The 22,336-nt window shown below is 42.5% G+C and overlaps 1 long non-coding RNA gene across 2 annotated transcripts in view; it reads left to right on the forward strand.

The window, feature by feature from the left end:
* The window catches only part of LOC137467683 (uncharacterized), a 357,035-nt gene extending 344,259 nt beyond the window's left edge, over positions 1 to 12,776 (forward strand). For both annotated transcript variants that reach the window (XR_010995593.1, XR_010995592.1), the window contains exon 3: positions 12,668 to 12,776. This is a non-coding gene — a long non-coding RNA (uncharacterized lncRNA). The remainder of the gene's footprint in view (positions 1 to 12,667) is intronic.
* Positions 12,777 to 22,336: the final 9,560 nt, after the last annotated feature.

Genomic DNA, 22,336 nt, shown 5'->3' on the forward strand with positions numbered 1-22,336 from the left:
TGGTCCCCTGTAGGAGATGGACCAGCTGCTGGTGAGGATCTGCCTTTCAAATGTGGTTTTCTTTTTTTTTTTTCTTTTTTTTCCCTTTGTTTTTGTTTTGTTTTATTTTGTTTTTCAGGTTTCTGGAGAACAAGGTGATAAATAAAATGATTTCCTTACTCCATACTCTATGGCTAATAAATTTAGGAGTCAAGAGAGAAAACAAGAATCAATCCCAGACAGTGCTGTTGAGATGGTTATATTATCTATCTACCTGTATATAGATATTTGTAGATATATATCTATTTTTTTTTTCTGTGTAGTGATAATAACGGGATTTTTTTTTTAGGACACCTTGCTTTAATGTTTTATATTTTTAATAAAGTGTGATTTAAGTTATTAGTTACGTTATAATAGTTTATTACATTTATTGGGTAAAGTAACAGTTCCTTGTATTTCATTGGTATCAAGTAATTAATGTTAGTCATTAATTGGTAAGAGTTTATCGTGAATTATTAAGGTACGAATATTGTTTATTCAGGTATGTATTTTTTAATTGTAGGTATTTCCATGTGTTTATATTGGTTTTTATGTTAATGAGTTTGGCTTTCTTTGTTATGAATATCTTAGTATTTTATTAGGGTTTTTTTTTATTCGTTTAGATGTTTGGTATGTGGATTATTTGTTAAGTATGTTTTTTTTTATATATATATATATATGTTTTTGAATTTAAGTTATAAATATACTTGTTAAGGATTTTTGTAGAGTTCCATGTAAAAAATGAAGTAGGTAGGGGAGATGGAGAGTAATAATTATAGTTATTAATAAAACGAGTCTTTTAGTTTTTAATAATGATTTAAGTTATTTAGTGATGTTTTAATTTTTGAAAATATGATGTGCTTATTTTTTATTTCTGCGTAATTGATTAATTTCTAAAACCATTTTGTAATGTTTTTGTAAAATGATTTCTTGTGATTTCGTCGATTTGTATGCTTTAAAACATGTTTTCTATTTATGATTGTGTGTTAAGAATAAAAAATTAACAGTTGTTTTATTTGGCAAAGTAGTATGTTTAAAGATGTTTATATTTGGCAGCAATTTATGTAAAGGTACAGATGTGTTATTGTTTCATTTGGTTAGTTAATAAGTAAGTTTGTTTACTGTGGCTCAAGTGTGAGTTGTAGTTCTTTTAGGTGTTAAAAGAGATGTAGAAACAATAGAATTAGGTTATTAAAAGGTCATACTGTTTTGATAATGAGAAGTCAATTTGTGTTGGAGTCATTGGGTATTTTTGGTTGGTGGTTGGGTTTTTTTGTTTTTTTTTTTTTTTTTTTTTAATGTATTCTTGTTATGTTTGGAAATATAGTTTACAAGAGAAGGTTTTTTATTTTTTAATTTGGGTTCTTATTGGGTTAAAGGCAGGGGGTTTTTGTTGGTGAGGTTTTTTTTTGGGTTTTTTTGTTTTGTTTTTTGTTTTTTGTTTTTTTTCTCTCCCGTGCGGCCCCAAGGCGAGCGGCAGCCCCCCGCTGAGGCGGGCCGCAGTGCCCCCGCCTTGTGACCAGAGCGCGGTGCTGCAGCCCCCCGCGGAGGTGCTGCAGCGGCCGCCATCTTGGGAGCGGCTCGGCCGGAGTGTCGCGGACTCACTTGACCTTCTCATGATGGCGGCAAAAACGGCGGGAAAAACCAGGATCCCGCTCTGCCTCCTGCTCCCCACCCTGACGCCGGCGCCGCCCGCGCGGGATTTTTTACGGTGTTGCCCGTGCCGTGGCCACGGGCTGTGGGCTCAGCGGCTCCGCGGGCGGTCAGGTTTTGGGCGGGCGCCGACAGGCAGCGGCAAAAACGGAGGGGTTTTATTTGGGTAGCGGCAGTGGGTTTTAGCTTGTGTGCGGGCTTTTTGGGGCCATTTATTTTTTGAGGATTTTTCCCAGGGCATCGCCCCTGTCCTTTTCTGCCTCCCTTCTCTCCGGGCGAGCGGCTTGTGGACAGAGAGCGGTACTGCAGACCCCCCCCGCCCCGGCCCTCAGCCAGCGCCCTGCCCTTCGCCGCTGGGTGCCGGGGGGGAAGGACGGCTGCCGAGGGGCGGGAGCGAGCGGCGAGCGGGGCGGTGTCTGTAAATAGAGGGGAGGGGGAAAGGAGATTCGGGAGCGCAAAGAGACGCGATGGCTGAGAAGAACGGCAGCGGCGAGGGCGGCTCGGCGGCGCCGGTTTCGGCCGGCGGCGGGGGGCGCGGTCGCGGCGCTCACGGGCTGGGGGCGGCGGGCGAGCGGCGTCGGAACAGGGCTGCGCCCCCCCTTCCCCGACCCCCGCGCGCGTCCCTCTCGAGACGCTGGAAGCGACCGCGTGCCGGAAAATCCCGCCGGGGCGGCGTGCAGGCGGCGCCGTCGGCGGAGCGGGGCCCCGGCTTTCCCCGCCCTTCCTGCCGCCATCTTTGCAAGGTCGAGCGAGTCGTCCCTGTCTCGTCCCGCCGCCTCGCCGTGCTTCCCCGCACTTCCCCGCCCTCTCCACTCGCACACAATCCGCTCCCCTCCGGTGCAGGGAAATGCAGGAGAACTCGAAAGCATCGGGGCAGAACAGCCGCTGCAGGTGCCCGAGCCGTCTGTCTCCGTGCCCGCCGGGCCGGACTTGCCCACCGCCGGGAGCCCACAGGTACGCAGGATGGGCGGCTCCGGCACGCTTTGCCTCGCTGTGTTCCGGTGCCGTGCTGCTGCGGGAGGAGAGGGCGACAGCTCCAAAGCCCAGAGCAGAGCGCTGGGGCGTGGGAGGCGGGGAGGCTTGGGCTAAGGATGGGCTGGAACTGGGCTGCCTCTTAGTGCGCAAAGAGACGATTGTCGTCCACGCTGCCAAAAGGAGCGCCTGGTACGCCCTAGGTCTGCCACGGTGTTTCACGTGCTTTCGTTTCCTATTTATGTCATCCCAAAGAGCAAGGACGGAGCAAATGGGACTGCTGGTTCCCGCTATTGCCGTGTGAAGGCTTTTTTTAGAGGCTGCTGTATTGATGTCATCTTTTTTTTCACCCCAAGCTTGGCTTTTCCCATCCTTTTCCCGTGCCTGCTGCACTGGGTGTCCCCAGGAGGGCTGGGTTCCTCAGCAGGGGTCTTAGGAGTTGCTGTGAATTGTTTTGGTTTTGAGGTAAGAGTCCCATTTTAGGCAATCCAGGAATTGGTGAGAACAAGTGGTGTTCGTTTTACCTGGGGCGTTGATCAGGTACCAGCCGAATTGCTCATTTTAAGTTAGAGAATTAGGTCTTGGCTGTAAAAGAACACGCTGCATTTTCTGTTTCAGAGTCGCATTCTGGAGATATTACAGAGTGCTGCCCGTGTCACCAGAGCTGCCTATGAGCTGCTAGAGGATCGCAGCCTCCTCGCCTGGGTCCCGCACAGCTTAGAGAAAAGGTAACCGGAGGAGGACAGGAGAAATGGGAACAATTTCCCGTCCCTGGTGGAAGAATGACGTGGCTGAGGATGAAAGCAAGGGTGACAGGCAGGGAGGCGGGGGCACCAAGGGCTGCACTGGCAGAACTTGCTGAACGCTGAGGTGTCCCTTGTGGTTTTGAAAACAGAATCAAGACGCTTTCAGGTTGTGGTAGGAGGGGATGATGGGGCTGGGGTGGGGAAGCTTTGTGATTTGGAAACCACTTCCTGAAAAAGCAAAGTGGCACCTTGTGCTGGTGTCTTTACCTTTTAAATTTCAAGCACCCTCAGTTCCCATCCTGTCACAGGACCTGCTGCACAGGAAGTGGCACAGTAATGGATTTGAGCTGTCTAGAACATTCTTTCTCCTCCCCTCGCCTCTCTCCCTCACAAAAATAATCTCTTCTGCCACACCAAGTTCAGGCAAGTGCACCAAAAGTGCACTAGAATATGGTCCCCTGTAGGAGATGGACCAGCTGCTGGTGAGGATCTGCCTTTCAAATGTGGTTTTCTTTTTTTTTTTTCTTTTTTTTCCCTTTGTTTTTGTTTTGTTTTATTTTGTTTTTCAGGTTTCTGGAGAACAAGGTGATAAATAAAATGATTTCCTTACTCCATACTCTATGGCTAATAAATTTAGGAGTCAAGAGAGAAAACAAGAATCAATCCCAGACAGTGCTGTTGAGATGGTTATATTATCTATCTACCTGTATATAGATATTTGTAGATATATATCTATTTTTTTTTTCTGTGTAGTGATAATAACGGGATTTTTTTTTTAGGACACCTTGCTTTAATGTTTTATATTTTTAATAAAGTGTGATTTAAGTTATTAGTTACGTTATAATAGTTTATTACATTTATTGGGTAAAGTAACAGTTCCTTGTATTTCATTGGTATCAAGTAATTAATGTTAGTCATTAATTGGTAAGAGTTTATCGTGAATTATTAAGGTACGAATATTGTTTATTCAGGTATGTATTTTTTAATTGTAGGTATTTCCATGTGTTTATATTGGTTTTTATGTTAATGAGTTTGGCTTTCTTTGTTATGAATATCTTAGTATTTTATTAGGGTTTTTTTTTATTCGTTTAGATGTTTGGTATGTGGATTATTTGTTAAGTATGTTTTTTTTTATATATATATATATATGTTTTTGAATTTAAGTTATAAATATACTTGTTAAGGATTTTTGTAGAGTTCCATGTAAAAAATGAAGTAGGTAGGGGAGATGGAAAGTAATAATTATAGTTATTAATAAAACGAGTCTTTTAGTTTTTAATAATGATTTAAGTTATTTAGTGATGTTTTAATTTTTGAAAATATGATGTGCTTATTTTTTATTTCTGCGTAATTGATTAATTTCTAAAACCATTTTGTAATGTTTTTGTAAAATGATTTCTTGTGATTTCGTCGATTTGTATGCTTTAAAACATGTTTTCTATTTATGATTGTGTGTTAAGAATAAAAAATTAACAGTTGTTTTATTTGGCAAAGTAGTATGTTTAAAGATGTTTATATTTGGCAGCAATTTATGTAAAGGTACAGATGTGTTATTGTTTCATTTGGTTAGTTAATAAGTAAGTTTGTTTACTGTGGCTCAAGTGTGAGTTGTAGTTCTTTTAGGTGTTAAAAGAGATGTAGAAACAATAGAATTAGGTTATTAAAAGGTCATACTGTTTTGATAATGAGAAGTCAATTTGTGTTGGAGTCATTGGGTATTTTTGGTTGGTGGTTGGGTGGGGTTTTTTTTCCCTTTGTTTTTGTTTTGTTTTATTTTGTTTTTCAGGTTTCTGGAGAACAAGGTGATAAATAAAATGATTTCCTTACTCCATACTCTGTGGCTAATAAATTTAGGAGTCAAGAGAGAAAACAAGAATCAATCCCAGACAGTGCTGTTGAGATGGATATATTATCTATCTACCTGTATATAGATATTTGTAGATATATATTTTTTTTTTTTAAATTTTTTTTTTCTGTGTAGTGATAATAATGGGATTTTTTTTAGGATACCTTGCTTTAATGTTTTATATTTTTCATAAAGTGTGATTTAAAGTTATTAGTTACATTATAATAGTTTATTACATTTATTGGGTAAAGTAACAGTTCCTTGTATTTCATTGGTATCAAGTAATTAATGTTAGTCATTAATTGGTAAGAGTTTATAGTGAATTATTAAGGTACGAATGTTGTTTATTCAGGTATGTATTTTTTAATTGTAGGTATTTCCATGTGTTTATATTGGTTTTTATGTTAATGAGTTTGGCTTTTTTTGTTATGAATATCTTAGTATTTTATTAGGGTTTTTTTTTATTCGTTTAGATGTTTGGTATGTGGATTATTTGTTAAGTATGTTTTTTTTTTTATATATATATATATATATGTTTTTGAATTTAAGTTATAAATATACTTGTTAAGGATTTTTGTAGAGTTCCATGTAAAAAATGAAGTAGGTAGGGGAGATGGAAAGTAATAATTATAGTTATTAATAAAACGAGTCTTTTAGTTTTTAATAATGATTTAAGTTATTTAGTGATGTTTTAATTTTTGAAAATATGATGTGCTTATTTTTTATTTCTGCGTAATTGATTAATTTCTAAAACCATTTTGTAATGTTTTTGTAAAATGATTTCTTGTGATTTCGTCGATTTGTATGCTTTAAAACATGTTTTCTATTTATGATTGTGTGTTAAGAATAAAAAATTAACAGTTGTTTTATTTGGCAAAGTAGTATGTTTAAAGATGTTTATATTTGGCAGCAATTTATGTAAAGGTACAGATGTGTTATTGTTTCATTTGGTTAGTTAATAAGTAAGTTTGTTTACTGTGGCTCAAGTGTGAGTTGTAGTTCTTTTAGGTGTTAAAAGAGATGTAGAAACAATAGAATTAGGTTATTAAAAGGTCATACTGTTTTGATAATGAGAAGTCAATTTGTGTTGGAGTCATTGGGTATTTTTGGTTGGTGGTTGGGTGGTTTTTTTTTTTGGTTTTTTTTTTTTTTTTTTTTTTTTGATTGGTTTTTTTTAATGTATTCTTGTTATGTTTGGTCTTGGTAGGGTTAATTGTTTTAAATGGTAGGTAGGTTTGATGTTTTGAGGTAACTTCTTTGTGGTTTTGTGTGGTTTTGGGGTTGTTTTGTAACTAAATATTAGACAGGTATTTATTTGTAATGATCTCGGTAATTTTACTTTTGGTGGTTGAACTGTCATTTGGGGTATGAGTGTCTAAATGCTCTTTGAAGAGTTGACGTCACGTGTAAGTTTTTTGGTTTGCGATTTAGTGTTTGTAAAGGATGAGGTTAGTTGTGAAGAGCTGTACTACCAAGGTGTGTAGAAAATAGGTTTTTAGGATTGGTGGCTGATAAGCAGCGTATTTGGAGGTGTGGTTCTGGTTGGTGTTACTTGTAGGTTTTGTTTTGGTTGTGGAACTATTTCTTTTGGGGGTTTTGTGTGTTTTAAATAAGGTTTGACACAGTGAGTAGGACTCTGGTCCGATTTCTTTTTTGTGGAACCGTAAGTATAAGGTTTTCTTTAGGTTATGCAATTGACGGGACTACCTTCTGGACTACTTACTAAGTCTTGTACTTGACGAGGTTTTTGTAACTCTGATTTTGCAATCCAAGACGAAAAATGAGGAGACGAAGGAGGTAGAGAGAAGTTCTCTCCTTATAGGACAAAAAGGGTTTAACACAGAAACCCTGCATGGTCTAATCTTGCGGTGGGGGGGTGGGTTCCGAGCGACGGCCGGGCCGGGCCGGGCCGGGCCGCCCGCGGGGCTCGGCAGCGGGCGAGCACCGAGCTGTGCGCGCGAAACGGGAGGCGGCGGTGGCGGGGAGCCGAAGGGAGCCGAGCTGGGCCGAAGGGAGCCGAGCCGAGCCGAGCCGAGAGGCTCCGAGTTCAGCCGAGCCGAGCCGAGCTCCGCCGAAGAGGCGAATCCAGCCGACTCTAGCGGCTAAAAGCCGAGGCGAGCCGAGGAGCCGAGTTCAGCCGAAGCGAGCCGAGCTCCGCCGAGCGCGGCATCCCGAGCAGGCCGGGGCGGGCTCGGGCTGCAGCCCGGCGGGCGCTCTGTGAGGCTCCCCCTCTTGTCCCTCTCTCTGCCTCTCCTTCTTCCTTCTTTCTCCCCGTATTCCTGTTCTCTGTCCGCAGACCGCCCCGGCGCGGCGCCCCTGGGCCCTGGCAGGAGTCCCCGCACGGGGCCGGAGGCTCTCGGCGGATCCCCCCGTGCCGGCCAAACGCCGCCCGGCACTGCCGGACCCGGGGCTTTCCCGGCATCGCGCCGAGAGCGGCCCCCGCTCTGTGCCGTGCCGTCCGTGCCGCGTCCCCGCCGTCTCTGCCACTCCCTCTTTCTGCCCCTCGCCTGTGACAGCGAGGCTGGGCAGGAGCTTCAACCCTTCGGGGGGCTTTCTTGTTGCGGCAGAGTCCCTTTCGGGGGGGATGGACACGTGGAGAGGGATTGAAGGAAGTGCTGGGCTGCTCTGCAGGGCAGTTGGACTCGTTCTGTGCCTTCTTTGGGGGCCAGGAAAAGGGGGCGAAGACGCGGGGCTCTGATGTCCTTTGGGGCGCCCCAAGGTCCCTCGGAGAGGGAGGCACACTGCGGTGGAGGAGCAGGTGGGTGGCGAACGAGGGGGGGTCACGCTGGGTGCCGTCCCCCAGAGGGACCCAAAGCTGCCCCAAAATGCACGGGGAGGGGTGTGCGTAGAATACTAAATCCCGTCAAGTGTTTCGTTTTTGTAGCTATTGGTAAGAATAGGAATTTGTCTCTGAATTCATTTGGAAAGAAACCCCGAGCAGCCCCAGGTGTGAGCTGTGAGGATGAGGAGGGGCCGGCTCCTGCCGGGGGCTCTTTTAAGGGGGTTTGCCTCAGCTCACTTTGGCATGGAGCTGCCGGAGAAGAGGAGCTTTTGGGGGGCTCCCGGGGCTGTCCTTGGAAGGACGGTGAGAGCTTGAGACAGCAGGGTCTGGGGGGTCACTTGGATACCTGGAGCATTGCTCCAAGGAGGTGCCGAGGGACAAACCTTTGTGCCGGGAAGAAGCAGCAGCCAAACAGGTGAGCCCATGTGTATTTGTAGCGGGGACATTTCTCCTTTCCCTTTTAAATTTCATTTTGCCAATCCCTCCACGGTGCTCCCAGGGAAAAAAAAAAAAAAAAAAAAAAAAAAAAGGATTTTGAGGCCAAAAGCAATTCAAATTGAAGGTAGCGACTTCTTTTCCATTATTGACCCTGTCTGAACAGGTGGGCAATCCCTCTTCGCTTGTGGTTTTGAGGGTATTGGCTGAAGGCAAACCTGCCTTTTCCAGGGTGTTAGGGGTATCCCAGGGGTGGCAGGGAACCCCTGGGTTCTATTTTAAATGGAAGGGGGAAAATATTGTTGTCGTTTGATGGGTTCGATTTGAGGTTAACCCCCCCCTCCATTTTCATCACCCTTAGGTTTAAATGGAGGGGGCAGCCCTGTTGTCCCTCCTTTTAAAGGGTTTGGCTTGAGGTAAAATCCCCCTTTCCCATCATTTGTCTCGCCGGCCGGGGGTCTATGTAGAAATCACGAACGGGGCGGGACTGCTGAGGAAGGCGTCTCGAGCTGTTTAATTTTCTCGCATCACTCTCATGACATGCTTATGACAGTGGGAAGATGCCAGCAGCTCACATCCCCGCCAGCAGACCAAGAACCTAATGTTAGAATTTACTGGAAAGTTTTTGGACCGGTCACACGAAGCACAAGCATATTGACAGTAGTTCTGTCTAACCCCTGTAAGCACACGTACCTTTGCTTTTTAAAACAATGCTCGCTTATTTCGAGTGCAATACCTGCTTGTAAGCCTTAAAACACAATGCACGGGGCTCCATTCTCAAGCTTAGAACTTCCTAGTGTCTCGCTAGATGTACTTTTCTGTAGCTTAGGGAGTTGTTCTAGAGGGGCGTTAATACACAGACCATTGCTCTAGTTGTAGTTAACTGCTACTTCTTGTATAATTTGTCTGCTGACAAATCTGATGTCTAGTGCTTAGCTCTACCGGCAGTTGTGCTGTTTGTGAGGCCTGCCTTTTTTTTGCAGCTTTCCCCAAACCCTCTGATTTTAAAGATTCCCACAATCTGAGGGATTTCATTTGAGGAAAGCCCCTTCTTTTCTGCTCTTCTAGGGGACGAAATGGAAGGGGAGAACACATTTATTTGCCCTCGAGGAAGTGAGGCGAGCACCTGAGTGTGGCGTCGGTTTCGGGGGTTGAACTGAAGGAAGCTGCAGCTCTCGCAGCGTTTGAAGGGTTGAAATCGGGGTGTGCCGCTGCCTTGGAGGGCGCTTCTTCTGCCCCTGGGCCGGCACCAAAGGTTCTGTGGCGGGCGCTGCTGGCATGGCCCGGGGAGCTGCTGAGGGGGAAGGGGAGTTTGGCGCGGCCGGGCTGCCGCGGGACCGCCAGAGCCGCGCCGCTGCGAGGCGTGCGGAGCCGAGGGGAGCTTTGCCGGGCCGGCGGGCGGGAGAGGCGGCGCGGCGCTGCGCCGGTGCCGGCCGGTGCCGGCCGCTCCGTCCGCTCCGGGCGCGGGGCTCGGGCGCCGCCGGGGCGCCCCGGGCCCGGTGCCGGCCCCGCCGGGCAGAGGGGGCAGCGGGCGGGGGTCTCCCGGCGCGGCGCCGCCTCTGCCTGCCGGAGGAGCCGCTTTCGTGCCGGGAGCGCGGCTTTCAATGTTCCCAAGTTCCTTGATGGGGCGGTTTTGAGGTGGTTTTTAGGAATTGATTGTATCGTTTCGTTTGGTTCGTAGTAGGTGTATGCTAATGGACACGGTGTACTTCTCGAATGTCATGGTTCTTGGTTCAGGTGCTGATGACAAGGGGTTTTTTCGATTGAGCTTTGTTGTTGGATTTTTTTTTTTTTTTTTTTTTTTGTGGGATTTTGGTTGGGGTTTTTTTTTTGTTTGTTTGGTTGGTTGGTTGGTTGGATAAAAATTATAATTTAAAATTATATTTTTTAAGGTTTACAGTGGTTTTTATGGGTCGTAGCATGAAGTAGAGGGTAGGTTTTTAATTCGGTTGTGGTGACTTTTTTTGCCGTAGAGGCTGTAGTGTTTGTTTTGGTGGGTTTGAGGTAGTGTCCTGTAGTTCATTAGTGAGGTTTTTATAATATTGATGATTGCATTATTGTTTAGTGTATTATAGAGGTTTTATTCATTTGGTTTTTTGATTGTCGTGTATGTTTTATTGTTGCAGAGAATTTGGGAGATATTGTTTACGGTTACACTTATCTTTTGGCTTCGTGTTTATTTCTAGGTAGTATTTTGGTTTTGATGGTTTGAGGCGTTATGGGTTTATTGAGTTAGGAATACTTTTGCTGTTGTTAATTTAAGTTGTTGGGTTTTTGGTTTTTTTTTTGTTTTTTTTGTAGTTTGATCTATTTGGTTGCAGTTTTTTATTCGTTTTATTTTTGGGAACATGGGTATTTATATGCTAGATTTTTTAAAGGCAGTTATTTTATTTGGGTGGTGATTTGTTTGTTTCTCTGTGGTTTAGATTTTTTTATATCGGTAATGAGTTTGGTGGGTTTTTTTAGTTAATTTTATAGAGTATTGGGTTCTCTTTATGAGTTAGCGTAGAGGTAGAGTTTTGGTTCTATTTTTGGGTTTTAGTAACGTTCAGGGTCTGCTGTAGGGTTTGGAGTTTAGTATGTTAGTTGGGTTTGGTTTGTTTTTTGTTTTTTTTTTTTCTTCTTTTTGGTGGTCTTTGTGATTTGCTGTGTGGGTTTCTATAGAGCTTGAACAAATTTTTGTTTCATTCGTGTGATGTGATAAGAATTGTTAGCGAAAAGAGTGTAGTGTGGGGTTTTTTTGCTGGTGGTTGGTTGGCCGGTGGAGCCGTTCTAGCATTTTTGGACGGCATTGGTGGGAATTGGATGCTGTTTGTATTGGCATTTTAGTTTCAGGAATTGGATTTTAAATGCAAAATTATAACTATAATGAAAGAAAACAAATCCAGAAATATAAAAATGGGAATATAAAATTCCAGTTTTAAATACAAAGAGAATACATATCAAGAGAACATGTAACATAAATAATCTCTTACCACAAGATGTTATAATGTTTGATAGAGAGTGTTTTATATGTTTGTGTAAATACATGTAAACATAGATGATAGCTATAAACTAAATCCATATAAAATATCAACATAAAATGTATCATTAATATGTGTAGATATATAGAAATATAAAGTACAAAAAAACCCCAAAATCATAGAAATCAATACAATACATATAATACTGTGTATGTCTCATAATAACACAGTATAATCCAAATATATTTTATGTCTAAATACAAAATATTTTGTATTTATTGTATATATAAAATTTATTGTAATACAATATACACGCTCTTATAAACGTAAATATCAAAACCATAAATACTGAAATATTCAAATATAGTTTAAAATAAATTTGTTTCATTTAATTTGGTAGTAGGCAGGGTTTTTATTACAAAAATTATAAAATAAAGCTAGAAGTCTATGTATAGAAATACATCATACATACGTTAAGATCTATATAAAAATTAAAAAGTAAGTAAATATATGTATGGGCGTATAGATGACGTAAAATAGAAATAATAATTTATCTATCTTGTTGCATTATTATATAGATTACATCTTTTTAATATAATACGTCAATATACACTCTAAATGCAAATGTGAATAAAATTATGAAAATATGTAAATATTTAAAGATCGTTTGAAGAAAGGGCTTTTTTAAGGTTTCGTTTGCTTAAAGGCAGGAATTTTCTTGAAAAGAAAAAGATGTATATACATTTTATTTTGATATAATTCTAAATACAGATAATATATAATCGATGTATAAAGATATCTGTAAAATATAATATAGAAATAAAAATAAGTAATAGGAAGAAATAGAATATAAGTAACACCATACATCACTCTACATTTAAAATGTAAATTTGAATATAAGTGCGAAAAATATAAATTTTAAAAAATTCAACACGGTTTAAAAGAAAGGATTTTTTTTTTTTTTTTTTTTACTTGGGTAGAGGAAGGGTTTTATTATAAACAGTATAAACCTTTTAGAAATATCAATCTGCATGTAGAAATATATCATCAATATATTGAGATATGTGTAAAAATATAAAATATAATAAAATATAAGTAATAGGAATAAATGTTATGATTATACATCCATATACACTCTAAATCAAAATGTGGATATAAACATGAAAAGTATAAAAATAAAATAGATTGAAATATAGTTTACAAGAGAAGTTTGTTTTTTTTTTAATTTGGGTTCTTATTGGGTTAAAGGCAGGGGGTTTTTGTTGGTGGTTTTTTTTTTTTGGTTTTTTTTTTGTTTTTTTTTTGTTTTTTTTTTTTTTTTTTTTTTTTTTTTTTTTTTTTTTTTTTTGTTTTTTTGGTTTTTGGTTTTTTTTCCCGTGCGTCCCCAAGGCGAGCGGCAGTTCCGCCTCCTTGTGGCCAGAGCGCGGTACTGCAGCCCCCCGCGGAGGCGCTGCAGCGGCCGCCATCTTGGGAGTGGCTCGGCCGGAGTGTCGCGGACTCACTTGACCTTCTCATGATGGCGGCAAAAAGGGCGGGAAAATCGAGGAGCCCCGGTCGGTCTACAGTGCTGCCTGCGCAAAAACCCCGACGCCGCGGCGCCCCGGCGGGATTTTCCGCGGCGATTCCAGGGCCGTGCACGAGGGCTGTGGGGTCAGCAGCAGCGCCGGCGTGCGGATTTTTCGGCGGGGGCCGACAGGCATCGGCAAAAACGCCTCTCTCCGCCGACGGCCCCTCGCTGCCGCCATCTTGGGAGCGGCATGTCGCGGACTCGCTTGACCTTCCCAACTGGGCGGCAAAAACGGCGGCAAAAACCAGGATCCCGCTCTGCCTCCTGCTCCCCACCCTGACGCCGGCGCCGCCCGCGCGGGATTTTTTACGGTGTTGCCCGTGCCGTGGCCAGATGGGCTGGTGAGTAGCGAATCAATCCCTGCCTCCTCGTGAGCAAGTTGCTGGAAGGAGTCATCGGCGCAGGGACGGCTTTTAGCCGGCTTCCGTTCCGTTTCTTTCTCGCAGGTTTCTGGGTGTTTTGATCCGGACGGCGCCCCCAGGCTGCTCTCCCAGCTGGGAGCCCTGCACGCTCGCTGCGGCTTCCACAAATTGTCGCCCGTGCTTGTGGATTGGGAGCACTGTCCTCCTCCAGGGTGCCAGCTTTTTCTCTTTACAGAGGAGCACATGTACATGAAGGTGAAGAGATTCCTTCTGTCACACCAGTATTTGGACCTGAGCCGGAATACCGGCTTTCCTCCAGCTTTTCTCCAGTTTTGGTTTTGAGGTAAGAGTCCCATTTTAGGCAATCCAGGAATTCTTCAGAAACGTGTTAAAAGCAGCCGTACAAATACAAGGAAACCTCATTCTCCCACAGGCAGTTAATTAGAAGCACCTTTCTTATGTTTCGTATTGCAATTAAAAATGTCAATTCTCTGGGGTTTTTGTTGCTTTCTCCGTACTAAGGCGCAACGAGCTGTGCTGTGTATGCTCTGTGAGCACAAGCAAAGACTGTTCTGCCCCGGCTAGCTGCAATTCCTCTTTGAGTTCAGATTAGTAACTTTGAGTTCAGATTAGTAACTTTGAGTTCAGATTAGTAACTTTGAGTTCAACGGAAGTGTTTTAGAAACAGCAACTTCTAAAACTCCATTTCCACTGCATGTTTGGGCTGCAGACTGACTGCTCCCACGGGACGTCAGCGATTAAATTTGATAGGAATGGAAATGCAGAAGTCCAGAACCAGCTCGGGGAAGCCCTGAGCTGGCCGTCAGAGGGAAGCGGGGTTTTGTTGCTCTTAGGGGCTGGTATTCTTTGGAAATGTCTGAATGTCTGACGGTGGTATTTTTCTTTGTGGCTTCCAGCACAAAGCAGAGCGTGAGTGGATGCTCAGGTTTCCTGGGGAGGGGCTGTGTGGCAAACACTGCTATGAGCTTCACGTCTACCAGAGGATTTTCCGGGTGATTCTTTTCCCTTTTCAGCAGTCCTTTGTGTGACGAGGGCTCCCAGGTAAGAGTTCAAAAAGAGCAGTTCCCAACTACCCCCAAACCACAACAAGCTTGTGGGGCTTCAAGATCTCAAGTACCACAGAGAAAGGAACAGCCGATTCTGCCTTGGTCCTCTTGAAAATCTGTTCCTTGCCGGTTAGGTGTATGTGGGGAGGGGGAAAGAGTTGCTTGTGTCTAAACCAGTCCCATCCTTATGCCCTGAAACTGGAACAGCTTCCTGCCATCAAGGAGCCTCACGTGGGTGCCGTGGTTTTGCTCCTGCAGTCGGGGCCTTTTCTTTTTGGGGTCTCTATTCCCCGGCCAGCACATTTGTTACCTGAACGGTGCTTCAGCAGGAGGGAAACTCAGGGGCCAGGAGCTCTCAGGTTTGGGAGCACCCACCCTGGGTATTTCAAGTACCAAAACCTTGGGCAAAGGAGAAAATTGTCTTGCTACTTGAATACTTCTTGTCAGCGCAGCACCTGTGGTGTGAAGCTTTGAAGGGAGAATGTCTTTCCTTCTCTGGACTTGCTGAGAACAAGTGGTGTTCGTTTTACCTGGGGCGTTGATCAGGTACCAGCCGAATTGCTCATTTTAAGTTAGAGAATTAGGTCTTGGCTGTAAAAGAACACGCTGCATTTTCTGTTTCAGAGTCGCATTCTGGAGATATTACAGAGTGCTGCCCGTGTCACCAGAGCTGCCTATGAGCTGCTAGAGGATCGCAGCCTCCTCGCCTGGGTCCCGCACAGCTTAGAGAAAAGGTAACCGGAGGAGGACAGGAGAAATGGGAACAATTTCCCGTCCCCGGTGGAAGAATGACGTGGCTGAGGATGAAAGCAAGGGTGACAGGCAGGGAGGCGGGGGCACCAAGGGCTGCACTGGCAGAACTTGCTGAACGCTGAGGTGTCCCTTGTGGTTTTGAAAACAGAATCAAGACGCTTTCAGGTTGTGGTAGGAGGAGGGGCTGGGGGGGGGGAAGCTTTGTGACTTGGAAACCACTTCCTGAAAAAGCAAAGTGGCACCTTGTGCTGGTGTCTTTACCTTTTAAATTTCAAGCACCCTCAGTTCCCATCCTGTCACAGGACCTGCTGCACAGGAAGTGGCACAGTAATGGATTTGAGCTGTCTAGAACATTCTTTCTCCTCCCCTCGCCTCTCTCCCTCACAAAAATAATCTCTTCTGCCACGCCAAGTTCAGGCAAGTGCACCAAAAGTGCACTAGAATATGGTCCCCTGTAGGAGATGGACCAGCTGCTGGTGAGGATCTGCCTTTCAAATGTGGTTTTCTTTTTTTTTTTTCTTTTTTTCCCCTTTGTTTTTGTTTTGTTTTATTTGGTTTTTCAGGTTTCTGAAGAACAAGGTGATAAATAAAATGATTTCCTTACTCCATACTCTATGGCTAATAAATTTAGGAGACAAGAGAGAAAACAAGAATCAATCCCAGACAGTGCTGTTGAGATGGATATATCTATCTATCTACCTGTATATAGATATTTGTAGATATATATTTTTTTTTTTTTTTCTGTGTAGTGATAATAACGGGATTTTTTTTGTTAGGATACCTTGCTTTAATGTTTTATATTTTTAATAAAGTGTGATTTAAAGTTATTAGTTATATTATAATAGTTTATTACATTTATTGGGTAAAGTAACAGTTCCTTGTATTTTATTGGTATCAAGTAATTAATGTTAGTCATTAATTGGTAAGAGTTTATAGTGAATTATTAAGGTACGAATGTTGTTTATTCAGGTATGTATTTTTTAATTGTAGGTATTTCCATGTGTTTATATTGGTTTTTATGTTAATGAGTTTGGCTTTCTTTGTTATGAATATCTTAGTATTTTATTAGGGTTTTTTTTTTATTCGTTTAGATGTTTGGTATGTGGATTATTTGTTAAGTATGGTTTTTTTTATATATATATATGTGTGTTTTTGAATTTAAGTTATAAATATACTTGTTAAGGATTTTTGTAGAGTTCCATGTAAAAAATGAAGTAGGTAGGGGAGATGGAAAGTAATAATTATAGTTATTAATAAAACGAGTCTTTTAGTTTTTAATAATGATTTAAGTTATTTAGTGATGTTTTAATTTTTGAAAATATGATGTGCTTATTTTTTATTTCTGCGTAATTGATTAATTTCTAAAACCATTTTGTAATGTTTTTGTAAAATGATTTCTTGTGATTTCGTCGATTTGTATGCTTTAAAACATGTTTTCTATTTATGATTGTGTGTTAAGAATAAAAAATTAACAGTTGTTTTATTTGGCAAAGTAGTATGTTTAAAGATGTTTATATTTGGCAGCAATTTATGTAAAGGTACAGATGTGTTATTGTTTCATTTGGTTAGTTAATAAGTAAGTTTGTTTACTGTGGCTCAAGTGTGAGTTGTAGTTCTTTTAGGTGTTAAAAGAGATGTAGAAACAATAGAATTAGGTTATTAAAAGGTCATACTGTTTTGATAATGAGAAGTCAATTTGTGTTGGAGTCATTGGGTATTTTTGGTTGGTGGTTGGGTGGGGTTTTTTTTCCCTTTGTTTTTGTTTTGTTTTATTTTGTTTTTCAGGTTTCTGGAGAACAAGGTGATAAATAAAATGATTTCCTTACTCCATACTCTGTGGCTAATAAATTTAGGAGTCAAGAGAGAAAACAAGAATCAATCCCAGACAGTGCTGTTGAGATGGATATATTATCTATCTACCTGTATATAGATATTTGTAGATATATATTTTTTTTTTTTAATTTTTTTTTTTCTGTGTAGTGATAATAATGGGATTTTTTTTAGGATACCTTGCTTTAATGTTTTATATTTTTCATAAAGTGTGATTTAAAGTTATTAGTTACATTATAATAGTTTATTACATTTATTGGGTAAAGTAACAGTTCCTTGTATTTCATTGGTATCAAGTAATTAATGTTAGTCATTAATTGGTAAGAGTTTATAGTGAATTATTAAGGTACGAATGTTGTTTATTCAGGTATGTATTTTTTAATTGTAGGTATTTCCATGTGTTTATATTGGTTTTTATGTTAATGAGTTTGGCTTTTTTTGTTATGAATATCTTAGTATTTTATTAGGGTTTTTTTTTATTCGTTTAGATGTTTGGTATGTGGATTATTTGTTAAGTATGGTTTTTTTTATATATATATATGTGTGTTTTTGAATTTAAGTTATAAATATACTTGTTAAGGATTTTTGTAGAGTTCCATGTAAAAAATGAAGTAGGTAGGGGAGATGGAGAGTAATAATTATAGTTATTAATAAAACGAGTCTTTTAGTTTTTAATAATGATTTAAGTTATTTAGTGATGTTTTAATTTTTGAAAATATGATGTGCTTATTTTTTATTTCTGCGTAATTGATTAATTTCTAAAACCATTTTGTAATGTTTTTGTAAAATGATTTCTTGTGATTTCGTCGATTTGTATGCTTTAAAACATGTTTTCTATTTATGATTGTGTGTTAAGAATAAAAAATTAACAGTTGTTTTATTTGGCAAAGTAGTATGTTTAAAGATGTTTATATTTGGCAGCAATTTATGTAAAGGTACAGATGTGTTATTGTTTCATTTGGTTAGTTAATAAGTAAGTTTGTTTACTGTGGCTCAAGTGTGAGTTGTAGTTCTTTTAGGTGTTAAAAGAGATGTAGAAACAATAGAATTAGGTTATTAAAAGGTCATACTGTTTTGATAATGAGAAGTCAATTTGTGTTGGAGTCATTGGGTATTTTTGGTTGGTGGTTGGGTTTTTTTTTTTTTGTTTTTTTTTTTTTTTTTTTTAATGTATTCTTGTTATGTTTGGAAATATAGTTTACAAGAGAAGGTTTTTTATTTTTTAATTTGGGTTCTTATTGGGTTAAAGGCAGGGGGTTTTTGTTGGTGAGGTTTTTTTTTGGTTTTTTGTGTTTTGTTTTTTGTTTTTTGTTTTTTTTCTCTCCCGTGCGGCCCCAAGGCGAGCGGCAGCCCCCCGCTGAGGCGGGCCGCAGTGCCCCCGCCTTGTGACCAGAGCGCGGTGCTGCAGCCCCCCGCGGAGGTGCTGCAGCGGCCGCCATCTTGGGAGCGGCTCGGCCGGAGTGTCGCGGACTCACTTGACCTTCTCATGATGGCGGCAAAAACGGCGGGAAAAACCAGGATCCCGCTCTGCCTCCTGCTCCCCACCCTGACGCCGGCGCCGCCCGCGCGGGATTTTTTACGGTGTTGCCCGTGCCGTGGCCACGGGCTGTGGGCTCAGCGGCTCCGCGGGCGGTCAGGTTTTGGGCGGGCGCCGACAGGCAGCGGCAAAAACGGAGGGGTTTTATTTGGGTAGCGGCAGTGGGTTTTAGCTTGTGTGCGGGCTTTTTGGGGCCATTTATTTTTTGAGGATTTTTCCCAGGGCATCGCCCCTGTCCTTTTCTGCCTCCCTTCTCTCCGGGCGAGCGGCTTGTGGACAGAGAGCGGTACTGCAGACCCCCCCCGCCCCGGCCCTCAGCCAGCGCCCTGCCCTTCGCCGCTGGGTGCCGGGGGGGAAGGACGGCTGCCGAGGGGCGGGAGCGAGCGGCGAGCGGGGCGGTGTCTGTAAATAGAGGGGAGGGGGAAAGGAGATTCGGGAGCGCAAAGAGACGCGATGGCTGAGAAGAACGGCAGCGGCGAGGGCGGCTCGGCGGCGCCGGTTTCGGCCGGCGGCGGGGGCGCGGTCGCGGCGCTCACGGGCCGGGGGCGGCGGGCGAGCGGCGTCGGAACAGGGCTGCGCCCCCCCTTCCCCGACCCCCGCGCGCGTCCCTCTCGAGACGCTGGAAGCGACCGCGTGCCGGAAAATCCCGCCGGGGCGGCGTGCAGGCGGCGCCGTCGGCGGAGCGGGGCCCCGGCTTTCCCCGCCCTTCCTGCCGCCATCTTTGCAAGGTCGAGCGAGTCGTCCCTGTCTCGTCCCGCCGCCTCGCCGTGCTTCCCCGCACTTCCCCGCCCTCTCCACTCGCACACAATCCGCTCCCCTCCGGTGCAGGGAAATGCAGGAGAACTCGAAAGCATCGGGGCAGAACAGCCGCTGCAGGTGCCCGAGCCGTCTGTCTCCGTGCCCGCCGGGCCGGACTTGCCCACCGCCGGGAGCCCACAGGTACGCAGGATGGGCGGCTCCGGCACGCTTTGCCTCGCTGTGTTCCGGTGCCGTGCTGCTGCGGGAGGAGAGGGCGACAGCTCCAAAGCCCAGAGCAGAGCGCTGGGGCGTGGGAGGCGGGGAGGCTTGGGCTAAGGATGGGCTGGAACTGGGCTGCCTCTTAGTGCGCAAAGAGACGATTGTCGTCCACGCTGCCAAAAGGAGCGCCTGGTACGCCCTAGGTCTGCCACGGTGTTTCACGTGCTTTCGTTTCCTATTTATGTCATCCCAAAGAGCAAGGACGGAGCAAATGGGACTGCTGGTTCCCGCTATTGCCGTGTGAAGGCTTTTTTTAGAGGCTGCTGTATTGATGTCATCTTTTTTTTCACCCCAAGCTTGGCTTTTCCCATCCTTTTCCCGTGCCTGCTGCACTGGGTGTCCCCAGGAGGGCTGGGTTCCTCAGCAGGGGTCTTAGGAGTTGCTGTGAATTGTTTTGGTTTTGAGGTAAGAGTCCCATTTTAGGCAATCCAGGAATTGGTGAGAACAAGTGGTGTTCGTTTTACCTGGGGCGTTGATCAGGTACCAGCCGAATTGCTCATTTTAAGTTAGAGAATTAGGTCTTGGCTGTAAAAGAACACGCTGCATTTTCTGTTTCAGAGTCGCATTCTGGAGATATTACAGAGTGCTGCCCGTGTCACCAGAGCTGCCTATGAGCTGCTAGAGGATCGCAGCCTCCTCGCCTGGGTCCCGCACAGCTTAGAGAAAAGGTAACCGGAGGAGGACAGGAGAAATGGGAACAATTTCCCGTCCCCGGTGGAAGAATGACGTGGCTGAGGATGAAAGCAAGGGTGACAGGCAGGGAGGCGGGGGCACCAAGGGCTGCACTGGCAGAACTTGCTGAACGCTGAGGTGTCCCTTGTGGTTTTGAAAACAGAATCAAGACGCTTTCAGGTTGTGGTAGGAGGAGGGGCTGGGGGGGGGGAAGCTTTGTGACTTGGAAACCACTTCCTGAAAAAGCAAAGTGGCACCTTGTGCTGGTGTCTTTACCTTTTAAATTTCAAGCACCCTCAGTTCCCATCCTGTCACAGGACCTGCTGCACAGGAAGTGGCACAGTAATGGATTTGAGCTGTCTAGAACATTCTTTCTCCTCCCCTCGCCTCTCTCCCTCACAAAAATAATCTCTTCTGCCACGCCAAGTTCAGGCAAGTGCACCAAAAGTGCACTAGAATATGGTCCCCTGTAGGAGATGGACCAGCTGCTGGTGAGGATCTGCCTTTCAAATGTGGTTTTCTTTTTTTTTTTTTCTTTTTTTCCCCTTTGTTTTTGTTTTGTTTTATTTGGTTTTTCAGGTTTCTGAAGAACAAGGTGATAAATAAAATGATTTCCTTACTCCATACTCTATGGCTAATAAATTTAGGAGACAAGAGAGAAAACAAGAATCAATCCCAGACAGTGCTGTTGAGATGGATATATCTATCTATCTACCTGTATATAGATATTTGTAGATATATTTTTTTTTTTTTTTTTTCTGTGTAGTGATAATAACGGGATTTTTTTTGTTAGGATACCTTGCTTTAATGTTTTATATTTTTAATAAAGTGTGATTTAAAGTTATTAGTTATATTATAATAGTTTATTACATTTATTGGGTAAAGTAACAGTTCCTTGTATTTTATTGGTATCAAGTAATTAATGTTAGTCATTAATTGGTAAGAGTTTATAGTGAATTATTAAGGTACGAATATTGTTTATTCAGGTATGTATTTTTTAATTGTAGGTATTTCCATGTGTTTATATTGGTTTTTATGTTAATGAGTTTGGCTTTTTTTGTTATGAATATCTTAGTATTTTATTAGGGTTTTTTTTTATTCGTTTAGATGTTTGGTATGTGGATTATTTGTTAAGTATGGTTTTTTTTATATATATATATGTGTGTTTTTGAATTTAAGTTATAAATATACTTGTTAAGGATTTTTGTAGAGTTCCATGTAAAAAATGAAGTAGGTAGGGGAGATGGAAAGTAATAATTATAGTTATTAATAAAACGAGTCTTTTAGTTTTTAATAATGATTTAAGTTATTTAGTGATGTTTTAATTTTTGAAAATATGATGTGCTTATTTTTTATTTCTGCGTAATTGATTAATTTCTAAAACCATTTTGTAATGTTTTTGTAAAATGATTTCTTGTGATTTCGTCGATTTGTATGCTTTAAAACATGTTTTCTATTTATGATTGTGTGTTAAGAATAAAAAATTAACAGTTGTTTTATTTGGCAAAGTAGTATGTTTAAAGATGTTTATATTTGGCAGCAATTTATGTAAAGGTACAGATGTGTTATTGTTTCATTTGGTTAGTTAATAAGTAAGTTTGTTTACTGTGGCTCAAGTGTGAGTTGTAGTTCTTTTAGGTGTTAAAAGAGATGTAGAAACAATAGAATTAGGTTATTAAAAGGTCATACTGTTTTGATAATGAGAAGTCAATTTGTGTTGGAGTCATTGGGTATTTTTGGTTGGTGGTTGGGTTTTTTTTTTTTTTTTTTTTTTTTTTTTTAATGTATTCTTGTTATGTTTGGAAATATAGTTTACAAGAGAAGGTTTTTTATTTTTTAATTTGGGTTCTTATTGGGTTAAAGGCAGGGGGTTTTTGTTGGTGAGGTTTTTTTTTGGGTTTTTTTGTTTTGTTTTTTGTTTTTTGTTTTTTTTCTCTCCCGTGCGGCCCCAAGGCGAGCGGCAGCCCCCCGCTGAGGCGGGCCGCAGTGCCCCCGCCTTGTGACCAGAGCGCGGTGCTGCAGCCCCCCGCGGAGGTGCTGCAGCGGCCGCCATCTTGGGAGCGGCTCGGCCGGAGTGTCGCGGACTCACTTGACCTTCTCATGATGGCGGCAAAAA

The sequence above is a fragment of the Anomalospiza imberbis genome, unplaced genomic scaffold (genome assembly GCF_031753505.1).
Source record: "Anomalospiza imberbis isolate Cuckoo-Finch-1a 21T00152 unplaced genomic scaffold, ASM3175350v1 scaffold_75, whole genome shotgun sequence".
NCBI lineage: Eukaryota > Metazoa > Chordata > Aves > Passeriformes > Viduidae > Anomalospiza > Anomalospiza imberbis.